The sequence below is a fragment of the Malus sylvestris genome, chromosome 5 (genome assembly GCF_916048215.2).
Source record: "Malus sylvestris chromosome 5, drMalSylv7.2, whole genome shotgun sequence".
NCBI lineage: Eukaryota > Viridiplantae > Streptophyta > Magnoliopsida > Rosales > Rosaceae > Malus > Malus sylvestris.
The window spans coordinates 352,327-364,291 of NC_062264.1; the positions used below are offsets into that span (position 1 = coordinate 352,327).

The 11,965-nt window shown below is 41.3% G+C and overlaps 1 long non-coding RNA gene across 1 annotated transcript; it reads right to left on the bottom strand.

Moving 5' to 3' along the window:
- Positions 1–9,710: 9,710 nt before the first annotated feature.
- LOC126622196 (uncharacterized) lies at positions 9,711–11,601 on the bottom strand. The gene is made up of 4 exons (XR_007623359.1): positions 11,525–11,601; positions 11,312–11,441; positions 10,832–10,898; positions 9,711–9,902 (listed from the first exon to the last, which is right to left on the bottom strand). It is a non-coding gene; the product is annotated as an uncharacterized LOC126622196 (long non-coding RNA).
- Between the last annotated feature and the right edge of the window lie 364 nt (positions 11,602–11,965).

An 11,965-nucleotide genomic window follows, 5' to 3' on the forward strand; every position in this document is an offset into this window, starting at 1 on the left:
AACTTCAAAGAGGCAATGGAGACTTACGAAAGGAAATCCCAGTAGTACATGACTCCATCAAGACCCCCTTGTCCTACAGCTCCTTGAGGAAGTAAACAAGTTGAAGGCCGAACATCAAGTTGAGATACCTGATTGGAACCAACCCAGGCCCGGCCATCTCACAAGGAGGATCCTTGACACCCCCTTCAAGCGAAGACAAAACAAATGCTTGGTTTACAACTTTATACTAGAAGGGAGGACCCAATTGAACACCTTAACCTCTTTGAGTCCACCATGGCATATCAGATGCACACTGACGAAGAGCGATGTCTTCTCTTCCACTACACCCTCTCTGACGGAGCTGTAAACTGGTATTGTCGTCTTCCATCTAAGACAGTAGACTCATTTGACGAACTGAGGAAACTGTTTGTCTCTCAACACATCTTCCAAATCGGTCGCTTGCATTCTGCAGATGATTTGTACACTATTCGCCAGAAACCGGACGAGTCATTACGAGAGTATGCTGGTCATTTCAACCATGAGTATTCTCGCTGCGCTGAGGCAGATGACAAGACCGCCCTCAAGGCCTTCACGGGAGGCCTACGTGATTGTTTCTTCAAGTACATGATCAATGCCAACACTTGGAAAACTTACTCTAAGGTGATGGCACAGGCTTACAACCATGCCTCCACCGAGGCAATGACATATCAAGGGAAACCCCCCACAACCACCCCTTATCAGCAAGTAGGGAGTGGAAGCCAGATCCAACCAAATGAGAATACCTCGACCTTCCAAACGGCAACGGTGCCTCCCCCTACCTTACTTAATACTTTCCCAAGTCAACAGACATATCAATCTCAGGGCAAAAGGAAAAATTTCCATCCTCACCAGCCTTATTTTAGTAAAAGGAGTAGGGGACACTACCGCGATAACCAAGGGTATCGCCATGATAATCCCCAACCCCAGGAAGTCAACACAGTGGGTCAAGCACGTGTTCGGACAGCCCCTACCCCGAGGTATGATGCATACACACCTTTGAACGCCACTTGCGTGGCCATTTACCCTAGCATAGCACACTTGATACCGAAGCCAAAGCCGAGGCACCCAGATTACAAGCCCACGAAGAACACGGACACGTTTTGCTGCTACCACGAGCATAACAGCCATGACGGCGAAAAGTGTATCACCCTTCACGATCATATTGAAGCTTTGGCACGTGAAGGAAAAATTGATCAATTCCTCCTTCACCCTCCAAGGGGTAACCGTAACCAACACTAGGTAAATGTGATATATTCCATAAGTGGTGGCACACCCATATCTAAATCTTCCAACAGGGTCATGAAAAATAGTGAACGAGCTTTAAGGTCTGGCCACAAAGTGTTTCACGTGGAAGACATCAGGGGAGGTAAGTATCAAAAGCCTAACTGGGATCCAATATGTTTCTACCCTGAGGAAGAAAGAAGTATCATCTACCCTTACAACGACCCACTGATCGTGGAAGCTCACATAGCCAACTTTGAAGTACAACGAATCCTGGTAGACACGGGGGCTTCGGTCAACATCATGTTTGCCGAAGCTTTCAGGGCACTTAATGTAGCTGAACACTTACTCGACCGCTCGATTTCCCCTCTGATAAGCTTCTCCGGTGATATTGTGCAACTTTTGGGGAGCATACACTTACCTTTCACCATTGGTACAGGCCCTTACATAGCTACCATTACCACTAACTTCCTGGTGGTTGATTGCCCAATGGCATACAATGTCATCTTCGGACGCACAAGCATCAATGATCTCAAGGCCATGGTATCCACACATATGTTGTTGATGAAATTTCCAACCCCCTATGGCAATGGTTACATCAGAGGAGATCAACTTAGTGCACGATCATGTTATAACACTTCGGTCAAGCAACAACACCTACATGTGCCCAAGGAAACCCTTTCTATACATGACCAAGTCATAAAGACCAGCCCAGACGAAGCCAACTTGGATCTTCACGGTGGCAACAATCAACCCGACGATCCTTGAAATGACTCTTTAACCCAACAAGCACAACCCGCTGAAGAGTTTGAGAATGTCTCTATCTCAAAAGATTATCCGGATTGCATGGTGAAGATTGGTACCACCTTGTTACCACCCATTCGGTTGGCATTGATCTCTTTTTTGCAAAAGAACACTGAGGTCTTCGCCTAGTCATACGAGGACATGCCATGCATCTCTCTCGATATAATCTGTCATCGCTTAAGTATTGACCCTAAGACCAAGCCAGTGAGACAGAAGCGAAGATCTTATGACGCTGAACGATACGAGGCAATGAAGGCAGAAGTTGAAAATCTCAAAGGCGTAGGCTTCGTCCGTGAAGTCAATTATCCAACGTGGGTAGCAAATGTTGTCCTTGTTAAGAAGAATCCGACCAAGGAAAGTCTCCTGCTCCAAAAGGTCTTGTGGAGAATGTGTGTCAATTACACCGACCTAAACAAAGGATGCCCGAAGGATAGCTTTCTTCTTCCTCTCATAGACAGACTTATAGACTCTACAGCAGGGTGTGAACTCCTGAGCTTCATGGATGCTTACTCAGGATACAACCAAATCCTAATGAACCCTCCGGACCAAGAACACACAGCCTTCACTACTGACAGGGGACTATATTGCTGTAAAGTCATGCCCTTTAGCCTAAAGAATGCAGGAGCGACTTATCAGAGACTAGTTAATTCAATGTTCGCCGAACAGATTGGGAAGAGCTTGGAAGTTTACGTTAATGATATGCAAGTCAAGAGCAAACATGCTGACCAACACATCACCAACTTATCTGAAACATTCACCATTCTGAAGAGGTGGTTCGACGTGAAAACTTTGAAGTTCTTACCTGAAATGGGTACGGATGAACTCGTATCGACGAGATGAAAACGATGGTGGTCTTTGTTTCCTCGATCTGTAAGGATTTGATGAACTTTGGTGATGGTCCGTGTGTAGAGAGAGAGAGAGAATGAGTGAATTCGAAGGGAAGAGAGAGAGTGTGAGTTTGAGTGTTTGAGGGAATTGCGGGAAAAAGGAAGAAAAGGTGTTCTGAAAGAGTGTGTATGCTTGTCCCGTGAGTGTATGTGGTCCACAAGCCACAATCATTCAAACACAATCAAACAAAACGTCCATGATCATCCACTCTTTAAAACTAGGGTAATTTAAACAAACCCTAAAGTTCTAAATCTTTAAAACGTTCAAGGACATTTTATTAACTTCATACTCACGAAAACGATAATACGGGACGGGCTGTCACAACCTACCCTTCTTATAGAAATTTCGTCCCCGAAATTTACATAATCAAAATACAACACTAATAATCATAAAACAATCTCGGATACATCTCTCTCATTCGATCCTCTGTTTCCCAAGTAGCATTTTCCACCGAGTGGTTCCTCCACAAAATTTTTACCAACTGCACCGTCTTATTTCTCAGAACTTTCTCTTTCCAATCCAAGATAGTCACTGGTTCTTCATCATAAGTCAAATTCGGGCTAATCTCCAAAGGTTGAACCGGAATCACATGCGATGGATCTGCAACATACTGACGAAGCATCGAGACATGAAATACATTATGCACTTTAGACAGTTCTGAAGGCAACTCAAGCCTGTAAGCAACCTCACCAACTCGCTCGGTGATCTGATAAGGTCCGATGTACCTAGGGCTTAGCTTACCCTTTTTCCCGAACCTTACTACTCCTTTCCAAGGCGATATTTTCAAAAATACCCAATCATTAACCTTATACACTCGATCAGTAGCATGCCTTGAATGATGATTTTGTGAAAACATGTTCATTTGAGCAACATCATAAGGCATGCAATTAACAATTAAAGGCGGAATCATGCTTGCATGCACTCAAAAACAAAACATTACCTATGAAATTCAAAGCCTAGTAGATTGGTGAACCAATATTCAACTCATAACAAAGTGAGTTGAAATTTATACCTTTGTAGATTCCTCTTTGCATAAGCAAAGGCTAATCACCCAAAGAGAGGGCCTTCATTCCTTGCATCTAAAATCTATGGATTTGGATGGAAGAATAGGTTTCTCCAAGTTCCCAAAATTGAGAACCTCTAAGTCTCCACACCAAGGAGAGATTGGAGAAGAAATGAGTGAACTTGGAGTAGTAGTATGGCTAGATACACCCTCCAAGGGGGCCGGCCTCCTAGAGAGAAAAGGAGAGACATGTTCTCTCCAATTTTCTCCAAAAGAACCCTTAATGAATTTTAGGCTATAAAGTTCTTTATATAGTCACTTCTTTAAATGACCTAAAGAACCAAAAACCCTAATTCAACACACATGGCCGGCCACTTTAGGGATTTGGGCTTTTGGGCCTTTGTGAATCTTTATTCATTAAATTGTCATACAACTTAAGTCAATGGGCTTGACGTTCGAAGCCCATTGGGCCTTAAGGTCCAAAACTATCCCGAGGTCTTTAACGAACTTATTCGTTTGATTAATTAACATATTAATTAATCCTTGCCATAAATAATTAAACTTTTTTAATTATTCTTACTCATCTCCATTGTTTCTTCAATCTCCACCTTACACGGTGTACGATCCATTAGGTTCCTTTTAGCGAGGCAGTGGGTGATTAAAACTCTTTCAAATCAATTGTGAATTGAAACTTACTTTCAATTCTCCCTTTAGTGATTATACAAGTTTAGGGCTTCCACAAACCATGAGTGACACCTAGCAGCATATCATGGTTACCCAAGCTAATCAGAAGAGGTGGAGAACCTATTCAGTTTAGGATTACAAATGCAATACGGTCTTTCTCTAATACAATACTCTTGACCATATTGTTTGGTTTGATAGTTTATTAATGTCTACTATCCAATGTGATTCGTGTGCTTATATGATTACCTTGAATGTGATTTGGAACGCCTTCCTAAATCTCATTCATACTTTGGCCAAAGATTTTTAATCATATCATAGAGTATTCTCCCTCAAACGGTTTGAAGGTTAGAGATCCCTTGTTGCGCATTCACTTGCCTCTATGGCTAAGTAGCTTAACCCCAACGATGCCGTGGACACCCGCGAATGGGTGACTTTGACATAATCAAAGATCAAGGACCTAACCACAAGACAAATGTTATGCCTCAGGTCAAAGGACTAATTTGCATTATCCCAACAATGAGTTCTCATGTGACATGAATATGAGAACTCTTCGTTGATCGTGTTCAGTGAACTCATTCTCTATTGAGCACCTACGTACTTGTCTTAATGTCACACACACCATTGACTCGAGACTAGTCACTCTCCCTAAGAGAAGACATAGCACGTACTGATCTTAACGGACTGTCAATGCCCAATTGGCAATCCTATGATCAGGAACGTTTAGGATGTGTCTACGAAAGAATGGTCTCATGAATCTAACTTCTTTAGATTACATTCTTCCAATCACATATTCCTTGGACTTATCGTTTAAGCATATAACATTTATATGAGACGGCTTAAAACAATAATCTATGCCCTTGATATTAAACTAGATTAGTTTAACATGTGAAATGTCCATAAAGTATCATCATATGATTGGTTTTAGGGCACATTTCCAACATGCCTGTTTGCTAAGCTCTTTTGCCGATCCTGGGCCACTTTCAAATTAGACTTAATTACTTGAACATTCTGAGTAGTCTCCTCCACTATCTCCAGGCCCACCAAAACTCTTTCACCGACCTCTAACCAACACAAAGGAGTACGACACGATTTTCCATATAAAGCTTCAAACGGTGCCATCCCGATACTAGAATGATAACTGTTATTATAAGAAAATTCCATTAAATCCAACTTTGCATGCCAATCATCGCCAAACTGCATTATAGAAGATCTTAACATATCTTCCAAAGTCTGTATCGTCCTTTCTGATTGACCATCTGTCTGGGGATGATATGCCGTACTATATAGCAATCTCGTACCAAGAGCTTCCTGAAAAGCTGTCCAGAACTTAGAAGTGAATCTAGGATCTCGATCTGAAATAGTACTCACTGGAATCCCATGGTACTTCACAATCTTAGTGATAAACAGCTCAGCCAATTTGTTCAGAGAATACTTTTCTCTCACTGGAATAAAGTGCGCTAACTTAGTAAGTCGATCTACAATCACCCAAACACCATCACAACCGTTCCGTGTACGAGGAAGCTTGTACACAAAATCCATAGTGATAGTTTCCCATTTCCACTGTGGAACGGAAAGTGGTTGCATTAAACCAAACGGTTTCTTCCTTTCAGCTTTAACCTGCTGACAAACTGCACACCTGCTGACATACTCTGCAATTTCTCTTTTCATACCTGGCCAATAGTAAAATGGCCTAATGGTATGATACATCTTAGCGCCCCTGGATGCATTGCATATGCTGAAATATACGCTTTATCAAGAATCTCTTTCTTCAAATCCTCATTATTTGGCACATACAACCACTTATCCTGCATAAGCATGCCATCAGATTCTCGAACTTTGAGATCCTTTGTCTTTCCTTGAGAAACTGCAAAGATTAAACTCTGAACTTCTTCATCAATTCCTTGGGCTTCGAGTATACGGTCCATCAAAATAGGCCTAACTTGGAAACTAGCAAGTAAAGCTTCTTCTCGTCCTACCACAATTTCCTCTTGTTCTTCCAATCCCAATTCCACTCCAGTGGACTCAAATCTGCAAGAAGCGGAACACGAGAAGCACACAAAGCGTTAACCCGACCTTGGGATTTCCTACTCAAAGCATCAGCCACCACATTAGCACAACTAGGATGATACTCAATAGTGCAATCATAATCGCTAAGCAGCTCTAACCACCTTCGTTGCCTAAGATTAAGCTCTTTCTGGGTGAAAATGTACTGAAGACTCTTGTGATCCGTAAAGATCTTACACTTTTCACCATAAAGATAGTGTCTCCAAATCTTCAAGGCAAATATAATGGCTGCTAATTCCAAATCATGAGTAGGGTAATTCTTTTCATGAGGCTTTAACTGATGTGAAGCATAAGTAATCACCCTACTATGCTGCATTAAAACACATCCCAGGCCATTCAACGAAGCATCACTATAAATCTCAAAATTACCTCTGTCATCAGGAAGTGCCAAAACAGGTGCATGAGTGAGACAATGCTTAAGCTGCTGAAAACTCTGCTCACACTTACTATCCCACTCAAACTTGACTTCCTTTCTGGTTAACCTTGTAAGTGGTAAAGCGATAACTGAAAAATCCTTAACAAACCGTCGATAGTAACTTGCTAAGCCAAGGAAACTCCGTACCTCCGTGACTGTTCATGGCTGTTCCCAATTCTCCACAGCTGCTATTTTCTGATGGTCTACCAAAATACCCTGAGTTGAGATGACATGTCCCAAGAGTGCCACTTCATTTAACCAAAATTGGCACTTGCTAAACTTAGCATACAAACGGTGCTCTCTCAATTTCTCCAACACCAAAGTGAGATGTTGAACATGATCTGATTCAGACTTGGAATACACCAGGATGTCATCAATAAAGACAATGATAAATCTATCCAAATATTGCTGGAATACTTTATTCATCAAACCCATAAAAGCTACTGGTGCATTCGTCAATCCAAACGGAATCACAAGGAACTCATAATGGCCATAACGAGTTCTAAAAGCTGTTTTGTAGACATCGTCACTCTTAATCTTCAACTGATAGTAACCTGACCTTAAGTCGATCTTTGAGAATACACAGGCACCTCGAAGTTGATCAAATAGATCATCGATACGCGACAATGGATAACGGTTTTTAATCGTTACCCGATTTAATTGCCTATAATCGATGCATAACCTCAAAGTTCCATCTTTCTTTCTTACAAACGAAACTGGAGCTCCCCAGGGTAAAGTACTAGGTTAAATAAAACCTTTATCAACCAATTCTTGTAATTGAATCTTCAATTCTCTTAACTCAGTAGGAGCCATACGATAAGGAGTTAAGGAAATAGGATTTGTACCTGGAAGTAAGTCAATAGTGAACTCGACATATCTATCTGGTGGTAATCCAGGTAAATCATCTGGAAATACGTCAGGAAAATGTCTGACTACTCCCACTTCTTCCACACTACTAGGAGTAACATCATCTAATATCACATGAGCCAAGTACCCTTGACAACCTTTCGATAACAACCTTTCAGCTCTCACAGCTGAAATAACTTCATGCCTCAATCCACTAGGCTTACTTACTAATGTAACTTCAGGTAATCCAGGACAATGGAAAGTCATTGTTTTCCCGTAACAATCAATTTGGGCATGATTAAAATGCAACAAATCAGTGCCTAATATCACATCAAAATCCACAATATCTAACGGGACAAGATTAGCTGGCATAACTACATCCTCTACCATCACTGGACACCCTGGATATACACAATCTACATAACATCTTTCCCCTCTAGGCATAGCAAACTCTAACTCAAACCCTAGAGGCGTAGATTGAGGTTGAGTCAATTGAGCAAATATAAGAGAAATCACAGAATGTGTAGCACCACAATCAATCAACACTTTAGCATGATAACCAAGAATATTTAACGTACCCATAATCAAGTCAGGATTATTCTGAGCATCCTGTAAAGAAATGTTGTGGATACGTCCTTGGGCCTGCTGCCTTCCTCCTCGACCTCTGTTGGCATGAACACCTCTACCCTGCGAACTACGTCCTTGACCGGACTGAATGTGCGGCCTAGACGATCCAGCACTACTAGTAACATATCTATCTGTTGTGGTTGTCCTCCTGGCTGCCACTGCGATCCACCAGCTGAAAACTACTGACCAAGGTTGTTCTGCTGATAAGGCATATAACCTTCTGAAGATTAACCATAATGATTCTGCTGATAAGGGTCCTGAGAGTACTGATACTGTCCTGAAGGATAAAAAACTGAATCCCCTTGAAGATGATAAGCGCTACCACGACCTGTCTGAGTGAAACCACTAGGTCCTGAAAACTGTTGAGTCGGAGCTGGCTGTGGCACAAAAGGCTGTTGAGGTCTTCTTTTTAGTACCCCTCTTGAAACGTCTAAGCATCTCAACAGGATTAGCAGCAGTATCAAGATCATATCGAGACAAATCAGTAAATCTCCGATAATACTCATTAGCAGATAACTTTCTTTGCCTTAAACTGACGAATTCCTGCTTCTTCTGATCAAGATATGCTGGAGGAATAAACCTTTTATAGAACGAATCCTTAAAATTCTTCCAGTCTGCTACCTCTTCAGGCAACCATCCACGAGATTCCTGTTCCCACCAAGATGCAGTCTCTTTACCCAAAAACCAAGTGGTAGTCTCAACCCACCTTTCAGCAGGGAGATTGTCTTGACTCTGCATAACTCGATAAGTCTTCTCTACATGCTCAAGCCATCGGTCGGCCCCTTCATGTCCTTCATTACCCATAAAAGTAGGTAATTTCAAATTGTACACTGCCTCTAAAGGAGTTTTCTGAGAAGGGCGAAGTGAAGTTTGAATGGCATTAGCTATAGCTTCCCCTAATTGAGAGATATCAGGAAAACCAGGCTCAGAAGAAGAACATGGATCTCTACAAGGTGGCATAGTTCTGACAAAAGACACCAAAAATAATTAGGGAAGTTCACAAAATATGCAGGACTGCAACCTAAAGCTCTGATACCAAACTGACACACCCCGACCGAAGTCAAGGCATGCTGGCCGTCACGTGAGCGTGATGTAGCCATGTGCACAGTGCGGAAGTGATATTTATAAGGAAAGTACGAATAATTCAAAACCAAATACCATAGGTTCTAAGATAAGTTTAAGTGTGAATACACAACCAGAGCACAAGGTCTAAGTGCAGTCAAACATAAGATGTACTAATTTAACAACACTCGAAGATAATCCTACATGAGTGATGGTTTGTCAAAACTTCAGCGGGAAACCTCGAGATCCACCAACAAAGCTACCTAAAACCTGGAGGGGTGCAAAACAAAGTTGAGTGGGTCAGTAAAACAAGCTTTTCAAAACTTTCTTTTCTCTTTGAATATACTAACCCCTCGCCGTAAAACAAGTATAATTTCCCATAAATAAAGTATATACTCATATACGTAATATATCTCAAAATCATGCTAGACAATATGAATGTACATCATGCCAAAGTATCATAACTAAAATGCTCATCATCTCTATGTAAAAGTGATGGAATAACATATAATCAATTCAGTCCTCGGCTATAAATATAGTTTATACTCTTTCATCATATTCAACTCAGCCATCGGCTGCACATATAGCTCATAATCATCTCATCACATCATGTATATATATGTATATCCTGCACACATTCAATACCACCTTACGTGGTCTGCAATTCATCACTGTATATAACATAATATGCTCTAGTGCTACAATCACGTGAAGACTGTGCGATAAATCGCGGGTCACCTATGAGTCGAACCCACTAAAAGTGGTCTATACGACAGGACTGTGCACCTAACTTGGATCTAAGGCGAGCATGCGGTGCAGGAGGTGAACATCACGTGAAAGACTATGCCCCTAACTCTGGGCGGGAGCACTAATATACGTGTGCAAGTGAATGAGCTCTCAATCATATAATTCATTATATCTCAATCATATCTCAATCATATAATTCATTATATCTCAATCATATCTCAATCATAACCAACATCGTATCTCATAATCGTTACCAGCATAATATACTCACATGTAGCTTACCTGGGCCTCCTCAGCACCATGCAACAATATGCATAATTATAATAATGCACATACTAAAATATGATGCATATATGACAGGATAGTTAAATCACATTTCCTTTAAATACGTTTTCTGGGAAAAACGTCAAGTATACATATATATATATACTGAAAAATAACTGCCCACTCACTGATAAGTAGCCGGTTCGTAACCCCCACGCCTAGTCTGGTTACTCTCGTCCTCCGTATAGGTCTCGCCTATAAAAGAAATAATTATAAAAACGTTATTTAAAAGCACATATACAACACTTGTTAATAACTTCTCATATATTGCTCAATTTGGGTATATGAATATACCACCGTGACCTACTCGACGTCACGAACCCGTACAAATTTTAAAAATAATTTTTTGATAGGTCAGGCGCCCTCACGCGCCGAAAACAGTTCGGCTCCACGCGTAGGCCATGTGCCGCGCGTGTCGTCTTCAACCTTGGGTCACCGGTACTGGTTTCGCTGGCGACGAAAAAGTCGCCGGTTTCTGGGCTAGTTTTCAAATCGTCATAACTTCGTCCTTTCTTCACCATTTTTCGTGATTTTTGTACCAAATGAAGCTTAAGACATGTAGAATCACGATATACAATTTACTAGGCTTGAAGACCACTAGAATTTACCTGAGTAAGCTCGATAGTTCGGTAAACTTTGACAAGCTTCAATCTCCGTACTCCGACGTCCAAAACCTTCCAACGAACTACCCCGAGCCTCCTAAGGACCTCACGAAGCTTCCTATGAGCTTAAAAACTCCTAAAAATCAACCATTACAAAGTTGATGAATAGTGTCAAACTCGAAGGTGAGTGGTTTGACGTGAAAACTTTGAAGTTCTTACCTGAAATGGGTATGGATGAACTCGTATCGACGAGATGAAGACGATGGTGGTCTTTGTTTCCTTGATCTGTAAGGATTTGATGAACTTTGGTGATGGTCCGTGTGTAGAGAGAGAGAGAGAGAATGAGTGAATTCGAAGGGAAGAGAGAGAGAGTGAGTTTGAGTGTTTGAGGGAATTACAGGAAAAAGGAAGAAAAGGTGTTCTGAAAGAATGTGTATGCTTGTCCCGTGAGTGTATGTGGTCCACAAGCCACAATCATTCAAACACAATCAAACAAAACGTCCATGATCATCCACTCTTTAAACTAGGGTAATTTAAACAAACCCTAAAGTTCTAAATCTTTAAAACGTTCAAGGACATTTTATTAACTTCATACTCACGAAAACGATAATACGGGACGGGCTGTCACAATAAGTGTTATGCCTATGGTGGTATAAGTGT